This window comes from Musca domestica, unplaced genomic scaffold (assembly GCF_030504385.1).
Source record: "Musca domestica strain aabys unplaced genomic scaffold, Musca_domestica.polishedcontigs.V.1.1 16, whole genome shotgun sequence".
NCBI classification, from domain to species: domain Eukaryota; kingdom Metazoa; phylum Arthropoda; class Insecta; order Diptera; family Muscidae; genus Musca; species Musca domestica.
In genome coordinates, this window is record NW_026712219.1 from 679015 (window position 1) to 693251 (window position 14237).

The following is a 14237-nucleotide window of genomic DNA, read 5'->3' on the forward strand; positions in this document are numbered from 1 at the left end:
TTCAAGAGGTCTTTAAGTCATAGAACTTCGGATGGTCTTCTGGCCTTATCGGGGCATTAGAAAGTCTATTGGTAGTAGGAAAGCTTCAAAGGCGTTCTAGACATAAAATACCTTGATGGGTTTTTTGAGGCATAGAAGTCCCTCTAAAAGTCTTCTTCTGATCATAAAATAGCTTCTAGATATATATCTCTGAACATAACGTATTCTTAAAAGATTTCTATTATTTCTAGGTAAATGTTAGTCCGCCTTTTGTAGAACTTCAACAAAAGGGAGACAGGAACTATACAAGGTCTTCTCTTCAGAGAATGCCTTCTGTCTATAGTAGATCTTCAAGAGGTCTTCAAGTCATAGAACTTCGGATGGTCTTCTGGCCTTATCGGGGCATTGGAAAGTCTATTAGTCGTAGAAAAGCTCCAAAGGCGTTCTAGACATAAAAGACCTTGATGGGTTTTTTGAGGCATAGAATTCCCTCTAAAAGTCTTCTTCTGACCATAAAAGAGCTTCTAGATGTATATCTCTAAACATAACGTATTCTCAAAAGATTTCTATTGCATCTTTGATTTTGGGAGTAGCCCTTAAAAAAAGCTTCCAAAAATTAAAGTCTTTTCACGCTTACGCTGGTTACAAATTAGTCCCCCTTTTGTAGAACTTCAACAAAATGAGACAGAAGGGAGACAGGAACTATACTAGATAGTCTCTTCATAGAATGCCTTCTGGCTATAGTAGATCTTCAAGAGGTCTTCAAGCATTCTAACTTCGGACGGTCTTCTGGCTGTTTATGGGCTTTAGGAAGTCTAGGAGAGCTTCAAAACACGTTCTAAACATAAAAGACCTTGATGGGTTTTTTGAGGCATATAAGTCCCTCTAAAAGTCTTCTTCTGACCATAAAAGAGCTTCTAGGTATATATCTATATTCTCAAAAGATTTCTACTATGTCTTTGATTTTGATAGGAGGTCCTTGAAAACTTTCAAAAAATTTCTAGGTCTTTGATTTTGATAGGAGGTCCTTGAAAACTTTCAAAAAATTAAAATCTTTTTACGCTTTCGCTGGGTACAAATTAGTTCCCCTTTTGTAGAACTTCAACAAAATGAGACAAAAGGGAGACAAGAGCTATACAAGGTCTTCTCTTCATAGAATGCCTTGTGCTTATAGCAGATCTTCAAGAGGTCTTCAAGTCATAGAACTTCGGACGGTCTTCTGGCCTTATAGGGGCTTTAGAAAGTCTATTGGTCGTAGGAAAGCTTCAAAAGACGTTCTAGACATAAAAGATCTTGATGGGTTTTTTTGAAGCATAGAAGTCCCTCTAAAAGTCTTCTTCTGACCATAAAAGAGCTTCTAGGTGTATATTCTCAAAAGATTTCTACAAGGTCTTTGATTTTGGCTGGAGACCTTTAAAAACTTTCAAAAAATTAAAGTCTTTTTACGCTTACGCTGGGTACAAATTAGCCCCCTTTTGTAGAACTTCAACAAAATGAGACAGAAGGGAGACAAGTTTATTGCAGAAGAAACCAAAAAAAAAATACAAAATTAGGTCAGTAACGACGACAGCGACGATGACGACGACAATAATAAAATTGGTGGCGGCACATTTCCCAGTGTTTTTGTCTTAGTTTTCGTTTTTATTTTTTTTTTTTTTTTTTGTTATTTTCAGCAAACCAACAACAATTGAAAAGGGAACATGCATGCCTGCATTCCCTTGGTTCAGAAGGGCTAACAGCTACAGAAAATGCGGCGAGTTCCAACAGCAACTACAACAATTGTGAGCTAAGGTTATGTGGTGGAGTTGTTGCTTTTACTAGTGCTCTCGATGATAACACAGATAACAAAAAGGGCATACCATTCACAATTACAACAAAAAAGAGGGTGATGCGGGTGGTGGTGGAGACACTGGGAGAGGTACAGAGGGAGAGAAAGCCATAGATATTCAGAGGGAGCCAAGCAAGCAAAACAATTTGTGTTATCCAACTTTGTAGTGCTGTGCGTGCCGAGGCTAAATATATCTCGGGTAAATATTGCCAGTCAACAATTAACGACTAACCCTGCAACAACAACAACAACGAAACTTGCAACAATAACAAGCACAGCAAAAAAAAAGACAACAACTTAATCATTGAACCGTCTCCAACAAGCCAGTGAATAACAGCGGGATAGGACGAGAGCGAGCGAGCGAGCTGGCGAATGAATTGCTATGACCTGCATTATTTGGTTAACAGGGGAATGAACGACGTCAGCTCGACTAAGCATGGTTTTTTCATCTGTTTCTAAAAAAGACAGCAACAGCAACATAGTTGCCACTGACATCGCCCTTGTTGCTGTTGTTGTCAGCGTCGTCATCATTGTTAAGTATCTATTTAAGTCAACAACACCCAACGATGCATTAGTTCCTCTTGATTATTTTCACCCAGTTAGGAGTCCCCAACGTCATTCGCCCCCTCCAGAACCAATGGAAGTTGGAAGTTGGAAGAGGGAATAGTGTTTTTTTTTTTTCAGTGAGGTTATGGTGAACTTTTCGAAATCGATCCACTGCTGCATTTAAGAAATGATGTAATTTGCTCTGCTATGCTTCGCTGTGCTGCAACCCAACCAATCACCCAACTAGAGCATTTAAGAAGCTTAACGAGACTGAGTGATGGATTATATTTTGTTGTCATTTTCGTAAACAAATTGAATTTCTTTGCTTTGTGAACCCGGAAACTTGGTCAGACACCTTCAGTGCTTCAAGTTGAAGGTAAATGCTTGAAATGAATTGAGTTTTCTGATGAGGAATGGCCATTTGGCCTTATAAAGCTCTTCGATGGCTAGAAGACCTTCTAAAGCTCTTCTATGACAAAAAGACCTTCTGAAACTCTTCTATGGCTACAAGACCTTCTGAAGTTCTTTTATGGCTAGAAGACCATGTGAACCTTTTCTACGGCTAGAAGACCTTCTGAAGCTCTTCTATGGCTAAAAGACCTTCTAAAGCTCTTCTATGACAAAAAGACCTTCTGAAGCTCTTCTATGGCTACAAGACCTTCTGAAGTTCTTCTATGGCTAGAAGACCATCTGAAGCTCTTTTATGGCTAGAAGACCTTCTGAAGCTCTTACATGGCTAGAAGACTATCTAAAGCTCTTCTAAGGCTAGAAGACCTTCTGAAGCTCTTCTATGACCAGAAGACATTCTAAATCTCTTATATGCCTAAACGACCCTCTGTAGCTCTTCTATGCTTAAATAATCTTCTGAAGCTCCTGTATGGCTGGAAGACCGTTTTATGGTCGCATATGGCTATAAACCTTCAATGGCTAAAAGATTTTTAAATTTCTTCTATGACTAAAAGACCTTCTGAAGCTCTTCTATGGTTAAAAGACCTTCCGAAGTTCTTCTATGCTTTGCTGTGCTGTAACACAACCAATCACCCAACTAGACCATTTAAGAAGCTTAACGAGACTGAGTGACGGATTATATTTTGTTGTCATTTTCGTAAACAAATTGAATTTCTTTGCTTTGTGAACCCGGAAACTTGGTCAATCACCTTCAGTGCTTCAAGTTGAAGGTAAACGCTTGAAATGAATTGAGTTTTCTGATGAGGAATGGCCAGGAGTTCTTCAGAAGCTCTTCGATGGCTAGAAGACCTTCTAAAACTGTTATAAGAACAGACTCATCTATGGCTAGAAGACCCTGTGAAGCTATTTTGTGGGTAGAAAACCCTCTGAAGCTTTTCTATGGATGAAGAATTCCGAATGCCTTTCAATGCCTAAAATAATATCAGTGGCTGGATGGTCTTCTGAAGCTCTTCAATGAAACGAACCGAACGTACTGAAGCTCTTCTATTACTGGAAGACCATCTAAAACGTTTCTCTGATTGGAAGACCCTCTGGAGCTCTTCTATGCGTAGAAGACTCTCTCTATTGCCAGAAGATCTTCTGAAGCCCTTATATACCCGAAAGACATTCTAAAGCTTTTCTATAACCAGAAGACCTTCTAAAGCTCTTCTATGATCAGAAAACTTTCTGCCACTGAATCTCTTTTATAACCAGAAGACCTTCTGCCACTAAAGCTCTGCTATGACCAGAAGAAATTCTAAAGCTCTACGACGGCTAGAAGACCTTTTAAAGCTGTTCTATGGCTAGAAAACTCACTGAAGCTCTTCTGTGGCTAGGAGACCTTCTAGCTATGACTAGAAGACCTTCAGAAGCTCTTCTATGGCTAGAAGACCATCTAAAGCTTCTCTAAGGCTAGAAGACCTTCTAAAGCTCTTCTATGGCTAAAGACCTTCTGAAGCTCTTCTATGACTAAAAGAACTTCCACACCCAGAAGAATTTCTGCCACTAAAGCTCTGCTATGACCAGAAGAAATTCTACAGCTCTACAACGGCTAGAAGACCTTTTGAAGCTTTTCTTTGGCTAGAAAACTCACTCACTGTGGCTAGGAGACCTTCTAGCTATGACTAGAAGACCTTCTGAAGCTCTTCTATGGCTAGAAGACCATCTAAAGCTTCTCTAAGGCTAGAAGACCTTCTAAAGCTCTTCTATGGCTAAAGACCTTCCAGACCCAGAAGACCTTCTGCCACTAAAGCTCTGCTATGACCAGAAGCTCTTCTATGGCTACAAGACCTTCTGAAGTTCTTCTATGGCTAGAAGACCATCTGAAGCTCTTTTATGGCTAGAAGACCTTCTGAAGCTCTTACATGGCTAGAAGACTATCTAAAGCTCTTCTAAGGCTAGAAGACCTTCTGAAGCTCTTCTATGACCAGAAGACATTCTAAATCTCTTATATGCCTAAACGACCCTCTGTAGCTCTTCTATGCTTAAATAATCTTCTGAAGCTCCTGTATGGCTGGAAGACCGTTTTATGGTCGCATATGGCTATAAACCTTCAATGGCTAAAAGATTTTTAAATTTCTTCTATGACTAAAAGACCTTCTGAAGCTCTTCTATGGTTAAAAGACCTTCCGAAGTTCTTCTATGCTTTGCTGTGCTGTAACACAACCAATCACCCAACTAGACCATTTAAGAAGCTTAACGAGACTGAGTGACGGATTATATTTTGTTGTCATTTTCGTAAACAAATTGAATTTCTTTGCTTTGTGAACCCGGAAACTTGGTCAATCACCTTCAGTGCTTCAAGTTGAAGGTAAACGCTTGAAATGAATTGAGTTTTCTGATGAGGAATGGCCAGGAGTTCTTCAGAAGCTCTTCGATGGCTAGAAGACCTTCTAAAACTGTTATAAGAACAGACTCATCTATGGCTAGAAGACCCTGTGAAGCTATTTTGTGGGTAGAAAACCCTCTGAAGCTTTTCTATGGATGAAGAATTCCGAATGCCTTTCAATGCCTAAAATAATATCAGTGGCTGGATGGTCTTCTGAAGCTCTTCAATGAAACGAACCGAACGTACTGAAGCTCTTCTATTACTGGAAGACCATCTAAAACGTTTCTCTGATTGGAAGACCCTCTGGAGCTCTTCTATGCGTAGAAGACTCTCTCTATTGCCAGAAGATCTTCTGAAGCCCTTATATACCCGAAAGACATTCTAAAGCTTTTCTATAACCAGAAGACCTTCTAAAGCTCTTCTATGATCAGAAAACTTTCTGCCACTGAATCTCTTTTATAACCAGAAGACCTTCTGCCACTAAAGCTCTGCTATGACCAGAAGAAATTCTAAAGCTCTACGACGGCTAGAAGACCTTTTAAAGCTGTTCTATGGCTAGAAAACTCACTGAAGCTCTTCTGTGGCTAGGAGACCTTCTAGCTATGACTAGAAGACCTTCAGAAGCTCTTCTATGGCTAGAAGACCATCTAAAGCTTCTCTAAGGCTAGAAGACCTTCTAAAGCTCTTCTATGGCTAAAGACCTTCTGAAGCTCTTCTATGACTAAAAGAACTTCCACACCCAGAAGACCTTCTGCCACTAAAGCTCTGCTATGACCAGAAGAAATTCTACAGCTCTACAACGGCTAGAAGACCTTTTGAAGCTTTTCTTTGGCTAGAAAACTCACTCACTGTGGCTAGGAGACCTTCTAGCTATGACTAGAAGACCTTCTGAAGCTCTTCTATGGCTAGAAGACCATCTAAAGCTTCTCTAAGGCTAGAAGACCTTCTAAAGCTCTTCTATGGCTAAAGACCTTCCAGACCCAGAAGACCTTCTGCCACTAAAGCTCTGCTATGACCAGAAGAAATTCTAATGCTCTACGACGGCTAGAAGACCTTTTGAAGCTGTTCTATGGCTAGAAAACTCACTGAAGCTCTTCTGCGGCTAGGAGACCTTCTAGCTATGACTAGAAGACCTTCTGAAGCTCTTCTATGGCTAGAAGACCATCTAAAGCTTCTCTAAGGCTAGAAGACCTTCTAAAGCTCTTCTATGGCTAAAGACCTTCTGAAGCTCTTCTATGACAAAAAGACCTTCTGAAGCTCTGCTATGGCTACAAAACCTTCTGAAGTTCTTCTATGGCTAGAAAACCATCTAAAGCTTATCTAAGGCTAGAAGACCTGTGAAGCTGTTCTATGGCTAGAAAACTATCTGAAGCTCTTCTGTGGCTAGAAGACCATCTATGGCTAAAAAGATTTTTAAATTTCTTCTGTGGCTAGAAGAGCTTCTGAAGCTCTTCTATGGTTAAAAGACCTTCTGAAGCTCTTCTATGGTTAAAATACCTTCTGAAGCTCCTCTGTGGCTAAAACACATATAAAAAGACTACAAACATAAGACCTTCTGAAGCTCTTCTATGAACCGAAGACCTCTTCCATGACTAGAAGAACTTCCGAAGCTTTTCCATGAATAGAAGAACTTCCTATACTTTCCTATAATAAACTCCGATGCTCTTTTTTGCAGACCTTCTATGGACAGAGGACCTGCTAAAGCTTTTCTACGGATAAAGAAGTTCCTCTGCCGCTTAAACGGCAAAGGTCATCGTTTTATTGATAATGTGCTGTGTGAAAATCCATGTCGTTATATTCTACAGTTTAAAGCCTTTCTAAAGTCTATTTGTTTGTCAAGAGGTTTTTGTAACTCTTTTAGGGCTAAAGACCTTCATTAAGCTTCCCTTGTACAAAAGAATGCACCCAACGTTGGGCGCCATCTCCTTGCAGTTAATTGGCCAATATTTATTCGATTAATCTATGAAATTATGAGAATTAAATTTTTAATTGTTATAGCCATTACCTCTTTACGTTGGGTGCCACTTTCCCTCACACATAGAAAATTAAGTATCAATCACCAAGACCAACCTCAGATTACAATTCGATTATTCTGATTTATCAGAACTTTTCTTTCCTTTGCCAATCTAAAGACTTTTTCAAAGATATAAAACAGCATAAGAGATAAAGGAAAGGGTAAAAATATATTTTATTTTAAAACTTCCCTTCCGGGTTTATTTATTACTTGCGAAATTTCAAAAATAAATAAAGGGGAAAAGTACTAAGAAGCCCTCCATAGCCACAACAAAGTAATGAGCGTTTTCACAAAAAGAATTGAATCCAGAAGAGGGGAAAGCCCCTATGCCAGAGCATATGCCACGTGACAATCAACTCAATGGGGGGAGACCATGACAAAATGTGGCGTGTAAAAATATTGCAGCTAGACGACTACCCTACATCAGAGTGGAGTGAAGCGGAGTGTAGCATGTCCTTCTATGGTTGACGGCAGATGTTGACAGCATTATGCCAAAATGAATACTTTGGAAATATACGCTTTTGAAACACACATATTAAAGTGAAACACCTACCGCAAACACCCTTCGTTTAACAAAGTAAATGGACAAGTTGCCCCCCTCCCGCCGTCTTATGTCTCTTCCCTATATCCCTCCCCCCATGAAAGTTTTTAGTAATTTATATATGTAGACAGTATCCATAAAATAAGCCTTATTTATTTTATCAATGAATGATGCCATAGCCATGGTAACCAAATGGATTTACTTTTTTTTGGGGAGGGGGTGAGGAGGAAGAAGGGAGCATATTTGGTTCTTTGGGAAGTTGGTTTGCCACGAAAATGAGGACAATTGTGGATAGGGTATTATCTTATGAATGATGAGTGGTCGGAAGTATAGATATGGGTTTTATTTTTATACACTTCAATTTTGATAATAAGCATCCATTCACTAACTGACTCACTGGCTGGCTGACGGACTGACTGACTGACTTGCTGGATGGTTTACTTTGGAGATTCCCCACAAAACAAAAAAGCCCAAGAAAATGGAACAGAATATGCCTACATCAAAGGCTAGTCAATGACAGACATAAAACATTTGTGTTTATGTATGTCCACCACAACAAAGTGATGTCATCGTCAGCAGCAGCATCAGAAGTAGAAAAAGCATTGGATTCCAATGAACTGGAACACATTGTGCTGAATCCATTGTTCGGTTGCAAAGAGAAGTGAAATGAAATAAACTAAAAAAAAATACAAAAATGGATCCAAAAATTCTCATTTTACTGTCAATGCTTTAACTCAAACTTTTTGGGGCGAATCGAAGGCCATTCTGGTGATGGAGTGTTTTAACGTATTTTCGGTATTACAAAAATATTTTCAATCAAAGAAAAATAATTTGAAATGAATGTTCTAATCAACAATACTCTACCCTGAAACTCTCTAGGAGTGCTGAAAGGCTAAAAAAAGCTTCAGACGTCCATTTACAGAAAAGCTTAAGGGGGAGATCCATTCAGGAAAGATATTTAGAAGAACTTCTATTTGAGAAAAAAAAAAAATCTTCCGAAAGTTATCCGTTCATAGAATAGGTTTCAATGGTCTTACAGCCAAAAAGGATTTTCCGATACTTTGGATCGTCTTCTATCCACGGAAGAGCTTCAGGGGGTCTACTATTTATATACGATGTTATAAAGGTGTTCATATGGTCACAAAATAAATTCAGAAAGGTCTTTCAGCCATAGAAGGTCTTCAAAAGATACTAGAAGCATAAAAAGAACATTCAGTAGGTCTCCTACATACAGAAGAACTTAAAAATGTCTTCTAATCATAGGAGACTCACAGAAGATCTTTTGTGGATGAAAGAGGTATTTATCCCAGGGAAGGGCCTCTAGTCACAGGAATGCTTCAGAAGGTTTTCTGCACATAAAAGAGCTTCTGAAGGTCTTCTGGACATATAAGGTTTTCAGAAGGTCTTCTGGACATTAAATCGCTACAGTAGATCTTCTTTTCATAGGTCCTCTAGACATAGAAGAAGAGCTTCAAAAGATCTTCGGTTCACAGAAGAGCTTCAGAAGGTCTTCTAGCCATAGAAAGGCTTCAGAATGTCTTCTTCTCTTCATAAAAGAGCTTCAGAAGGTGTTTTGGTTATAGAAAAGCTTCAGAAGGCCTTCTGGTCATAGAAGAGCTTCAGAAGGTCTTCTAGTCATAGAAGAGCTTTAGAAGATTTTCTCTGCATAGAAGAGCTTCAGAAGGTCTTCTAGTCATAGAAGAGCTTCAGAAGGTCTTCTAGTTATAGAAGAGCTTCAGAAGGTCTTCTAGTCATAGAAGAGCTTTAAAAGGTCTTCTAGTCATAGAAGAGCTTCAGAAGTTCTTCTAGTAAGAGGTCTTCGGTTCATAAAAGAGCTTCAGAAGGTTTTCTTTCCATAGAAGAGTTTCATAAAGTCTTCTTTCCATAGAAGAGCTTCAGAAGGTCTTCTAGTTATAGAAGAGCTTCAGAAGGTCTTCTAGTCAGAAGCTTCAGAAGGTCTTCTAGTCGTAGAAGAGCTTCAGAAGGTCTTCTAGTCATAGAAGAGCTTTAGAAGGTCTTCTAGTCATAGAAGAGCTTCAGAAGTTCTTCTAGTCATGGAAGAGGTCTTCGGTTCATAGAAGAGCTTCAGAAGGTCTTCCGTTCGTAGACGAGCTTCAGAAGATCTTCGATTCATAGAAGAGCTTCAGAAGGACTTTTTATAATATAACAGCTTTAAAAGGTATTTTAACCATAGAAGAGCTTCAGAAGGTCTTTTAACCATAGAAGAGCTTCAGAAGGTCTTCTAGTCATAGAAGAGCTTCAGAAGGTCTTCTAGTCATAGAAGAGCTTCAGAAGGTCTTCTTCTCTTCATAGAAGAGCTTCCAAAGGTCTTCTTATTTTCATAGAAGAGCTTCCAAAGGTCTTCTTATTTTCATAGAAGAGCTTCCGGAGGCTTCAGAAAGTTTTTATTCGTAGAAAAGCTTCAGAGGGTATATTTTCATGGAGGAGCTCCAAAAGCTTTTCTAGCACTAAAATAGGTTCAGAAGGTATGTATTTCTAATTTCAGGGTATCTTCTCCGCATAGAAAAGCTTCAATTCGTTGTTTTTGCACAGCAGAGGTTCACAAAATCTTCTACGGATAAAAGAACTTTAATCAACATTTTGCTCTCTTTTCTTTTGATCTGCTCTTTTACATATCTTAAATTCTCATCCTTCAACATTTTCCAATTTATAATTATCCCAGGGTAAATGCAATACACACAATGTAACTTGATCTATTTAAACTCAAAATATTTCGAAAATAGCAACAACAACAACGCAAACAGTTTAATAAACACAAAATTGCTCACCCAGAAATGAAAAATACCGCAAAATTCCTTAAATGTGATGTGTGCAACATACCTGAAATGAGAGAACAACAGCAGCAAAACAAATTAATAAATAAATCGAGAAAAACGAAAACTATTATTGGTGTTGAATTCCGCAAAAACAAAATTATTAACGAATTCGAGCAAAAAAAAAACACACAATTGGCAAAAAGCTGAAATGAAATCATAAAACAAAAAGAATTTAAGGGAAATTATTTACGAAGAAAAAATTACACAGTAAACATTTGAACGGCCAGATCCGTCGTCATATTATAGTTTGAAGATGGCGGATAAAATATGGCACCGGTGGTTCTCAATTAAAAAAAAAATAAAATTTTTGTCATATGTATATTTGAAAGTTTTCCGTGTTTTTTTTTAAGAGAGTATCACGTTGGGCGCCATTTTAAATTTTGGTAAATAAGACAATTGGCTTGTCATCAAAAATATCTTCGTGAAAGTGAATGGATATTTCTTAAACAAAAAAACACATGACGAGCTTTTGTTTTATTATGCGGACCCAACTTAGGCGCCATAAATAGTAGTAGCATGTTGGCCCTCAATATCCACAAAAATTCATGATAGTGTAGTTGTTTTCAATAATCGAAGAAACCGGACAAAAACTAAAAAGAACCAGTAGAGAAAATTTTAAAGTCGGGCGGGCCACATTGCTAATTTAGTAGAGCTGCGCATAACAATTAAAAGTTTTTATGGGAGAATTCAATCATACACGCTATGATTATAATTATAATTTAAAGTTCAAAGAACTAAATATGCGAAACATTTGTATCTATTAAATTCGGGCCTGTATTTGGTGCGCAATTAATTTGAAATCGGATAAAAATGTATATGGGAGCTATATCCAAATTGGAACCGATCTCGATAAAATTTGGCAAAGATATTTCTGAGCTGTATTTAATATATTTCCCTGAATAACGTTGTTCCGGAGTGCATATTACGGTTGTGGGTAACAAATATGACAAATCGGATGAACAGTATATATGGGAGCTACAGCTATATCTGAACCGATTTCGATCAAATTTGTCATACTTATTTTCAGGTCCAATCTGATCGTGCGTGCAAAATTCCATACTATTCGGACTGATATTACACGTTTGGTGCACAATAAAAGGCAAATCGGACGAAGATATATATGGGAGCTATATCTAAATTTTGCCCGATTATCTCCAATTTCAATAGGATTCGTCCTTGGGCCAAACAAATGATTTGTGCAAAATTTCATCGGGATAGGGCAATAAATGCGAACTGTACTTTATTTACAAAAATACATGGACAGACGGACGGACGGACATGCATAAATCGACTCAGAATGTGATTCTATGCAGATCATCAAAAGGAACTATGGGTCTATCTCGTTTCCTTTTGCCTGTTACAAACAAATGCACAAAGACATAATAACCTGACCACCTTGTGGTGTAGGGTATAAAAATGTACACTTTAAAAATATTTTGGGGCACCACGTTGGGCGCCATTTAATGTTTTAAACTATGACTTCAGATCTTCAAAAAAATATCGGAGAGAAGCTTCATTGAGCCACACATTGGACGCCAAGATTGCCCTCATAATATGGGGAAATTCAGATTATGCTATTCAGGGGAGCAGAACAATAATACCAATGAGCGATAGTTTGAAATAAACAAGAACCATTTTTATACCCGCAGCCATATGCTAAGGAGCATATCATTTGATACGGCAAAACGTACCTCATCGAAATAACGGTTTTAGTCCCTAGGTGTCTTTGGACCAAATCCATTTCAGGACATTGGGAGTCAATCTAGCGATGTCCATCTGTCTGACTGGCTGGTGCGCACGATAACATTCGGGACTATCCGATTTGGTCCAAACTTCGTGCATCGTAATATTATCAAACATATATCGATTTCGGAGTTGGGCAATATTGGTCCACTCCTTCTGGTACCTCCCCTCCAAGAGGTCAACATTTTCAAAAAAAAATATATTTTATAAGTATAATGCGATTTTGTTCTAACTTTGCAAATCCTAATATTTGCGTCAGTGCTAAATCAGGTGAGAAAATGGACAGAATCGGTACAATCCAGCAAGTAAGCCGACGTCAAGGAAGTGGACGGAAGAACAGCAACAAGAACAGCAACATCAGCAGCAATGGTTTGAAAATCAAGAAGCGACTTGATCGCAATTCCTGTCGCATTAGCCGAAAAATTGCTCGTGACCTGAACATATCACAATATTCCATTCGGCAAATATTGAAAAATGAGCTCGGGGCTCGGAATCGGAGCTATTGAAATTCCAAAAAGTGCAAGAACTTACACCGCAACAGAAAGAAAATAGACTCAAAAGAGCTTGGCCGAAAGAGGTGAACTGCCGAATTTGGTTTTCTCCCATGAGAAAACATTCGTTGTTCAGCAGTTTGTAAAAAAAGAAACAAAATGATCGTCTTCACTTGCCAAAGAGGTCAGCTGAAAATGTGCACCTTCGGTTGGCCACCAGAACTCAAGCGTCGGTCATGGTGATGGTGTGGGCAGCAATCGCCATAACAACCGATGGTCGCTCTCCGCTCGTATTAATCGACTGTGGCATCAGAATAAATGCCGAATATTATCGCGAAAATATTCTTGAGGGTGTATTAAAGCCCTGGGCACGCAACAATTTTGTCCGCAGACCTTAGACATTCCAACAGGACTCAGCACCACCGGACTTAGCACGCGCCACCAGAATCTCCGGATACAAATCCGTTGGACTATTGTGTCTGAAGTGTTTTGGAAAGCAAGGTTGCCACTAAAAAATACCAAAGCGTCGATCACCTCAAGCCAGCGCTTCACCGGGAATGGGCCAAAATACCGCAGAGCAACACTCGGGCAGCGTGTGACGGTTTTATTGGCCGTTTGAAGGCCATAATTCGTGCCAAAGATGACGAATTCTAAAAAATCTAAACTTATTCTAAAATTTGATGCTATTTCCGACATTTTTTGCTTTCACTTAATAAAATTAAAAGTCAGTAAAGGTCAGTTTTTTATCTCACCCTATATATCACTTGGTACGTTCAAAATATGCCTCATCGAAATAAAGGTTTTAGACCCCAGGGCAATATCGGTCAGCTTTTTCTGGTACATCCCTCACAAAAGGTCAACATTTTCAAAAAAAAATATATTTTATTACACAAAAAGTGAAATCTGATTTTTTTTTCAACTTTTTGTATCCAAATATATGTATCAGTACTAGACAGGTGCCAAAAGTGGACAATATCGGTCCACTCCACCAAGTACCTTAAGCTCAAAAAACGCGAAAATAACATCCGATTCCATTCAGATTTAGTACATCTCAATATTTCCATCAGCACAAGATCTGTTGTAAAGATAGTAGAAATCGTACCATTTCTTCTGGTTCTCCGCCACAACGGGCCAAAATTTTGAATTACCAAAAACGATCATAAAATCCGAAATAAGCATCCGGTTCTGTTTATATTTCACTCATCCCATTTTTTCAACTAACACAAGATCGGTTGTATTGTGTCTGCGAACCCCTTCCGATGCCTCATCCACCAAGGGGTCAGCGACAACTTTACAACTTCCTATATCTGAATATTTCTCTCATCCAGTTACCTGAAATGAATATGGATTTTATGATTTCGTATAAAATTGGATATAAATGTTCGATTTCCTTTAACTTTTGCACGTGCCAATATTTTTATGTACTCAGATACGAACTGGACAATGTTGACCAACTGCTTCGGAAACTCCCACATAAAGGGT

At 38.6% G+C, this 14237-nt stretch overlaps 1 protein-coding gene across 2 annotated transcripts in view; it reads right to left on the reverse strand.

The window, feature by feature from the left end:
* LOC101889778 (uncharacterized) overlaps positions 1-14237 on the reverse strand; it is a 322816-nt gene that overhangs the window by 203090 nt on the left and 105489 nt on the right. Inside the window, exon 2 of one of the 2 annotated variants that reach the window (XM_059119920.1) lies at positions 10474-10525. The exons of the other annotated variant lie outside the window; for it this stretch is intronic. The gene's annotated coding sequence lies outside the window, so the exon portion shown is untranslated. The remainder of the gene's footprint in view (positions 1-10473; positions 10526-14237) is intronic. 2 annotated transcript variants of the gene reach the window in all.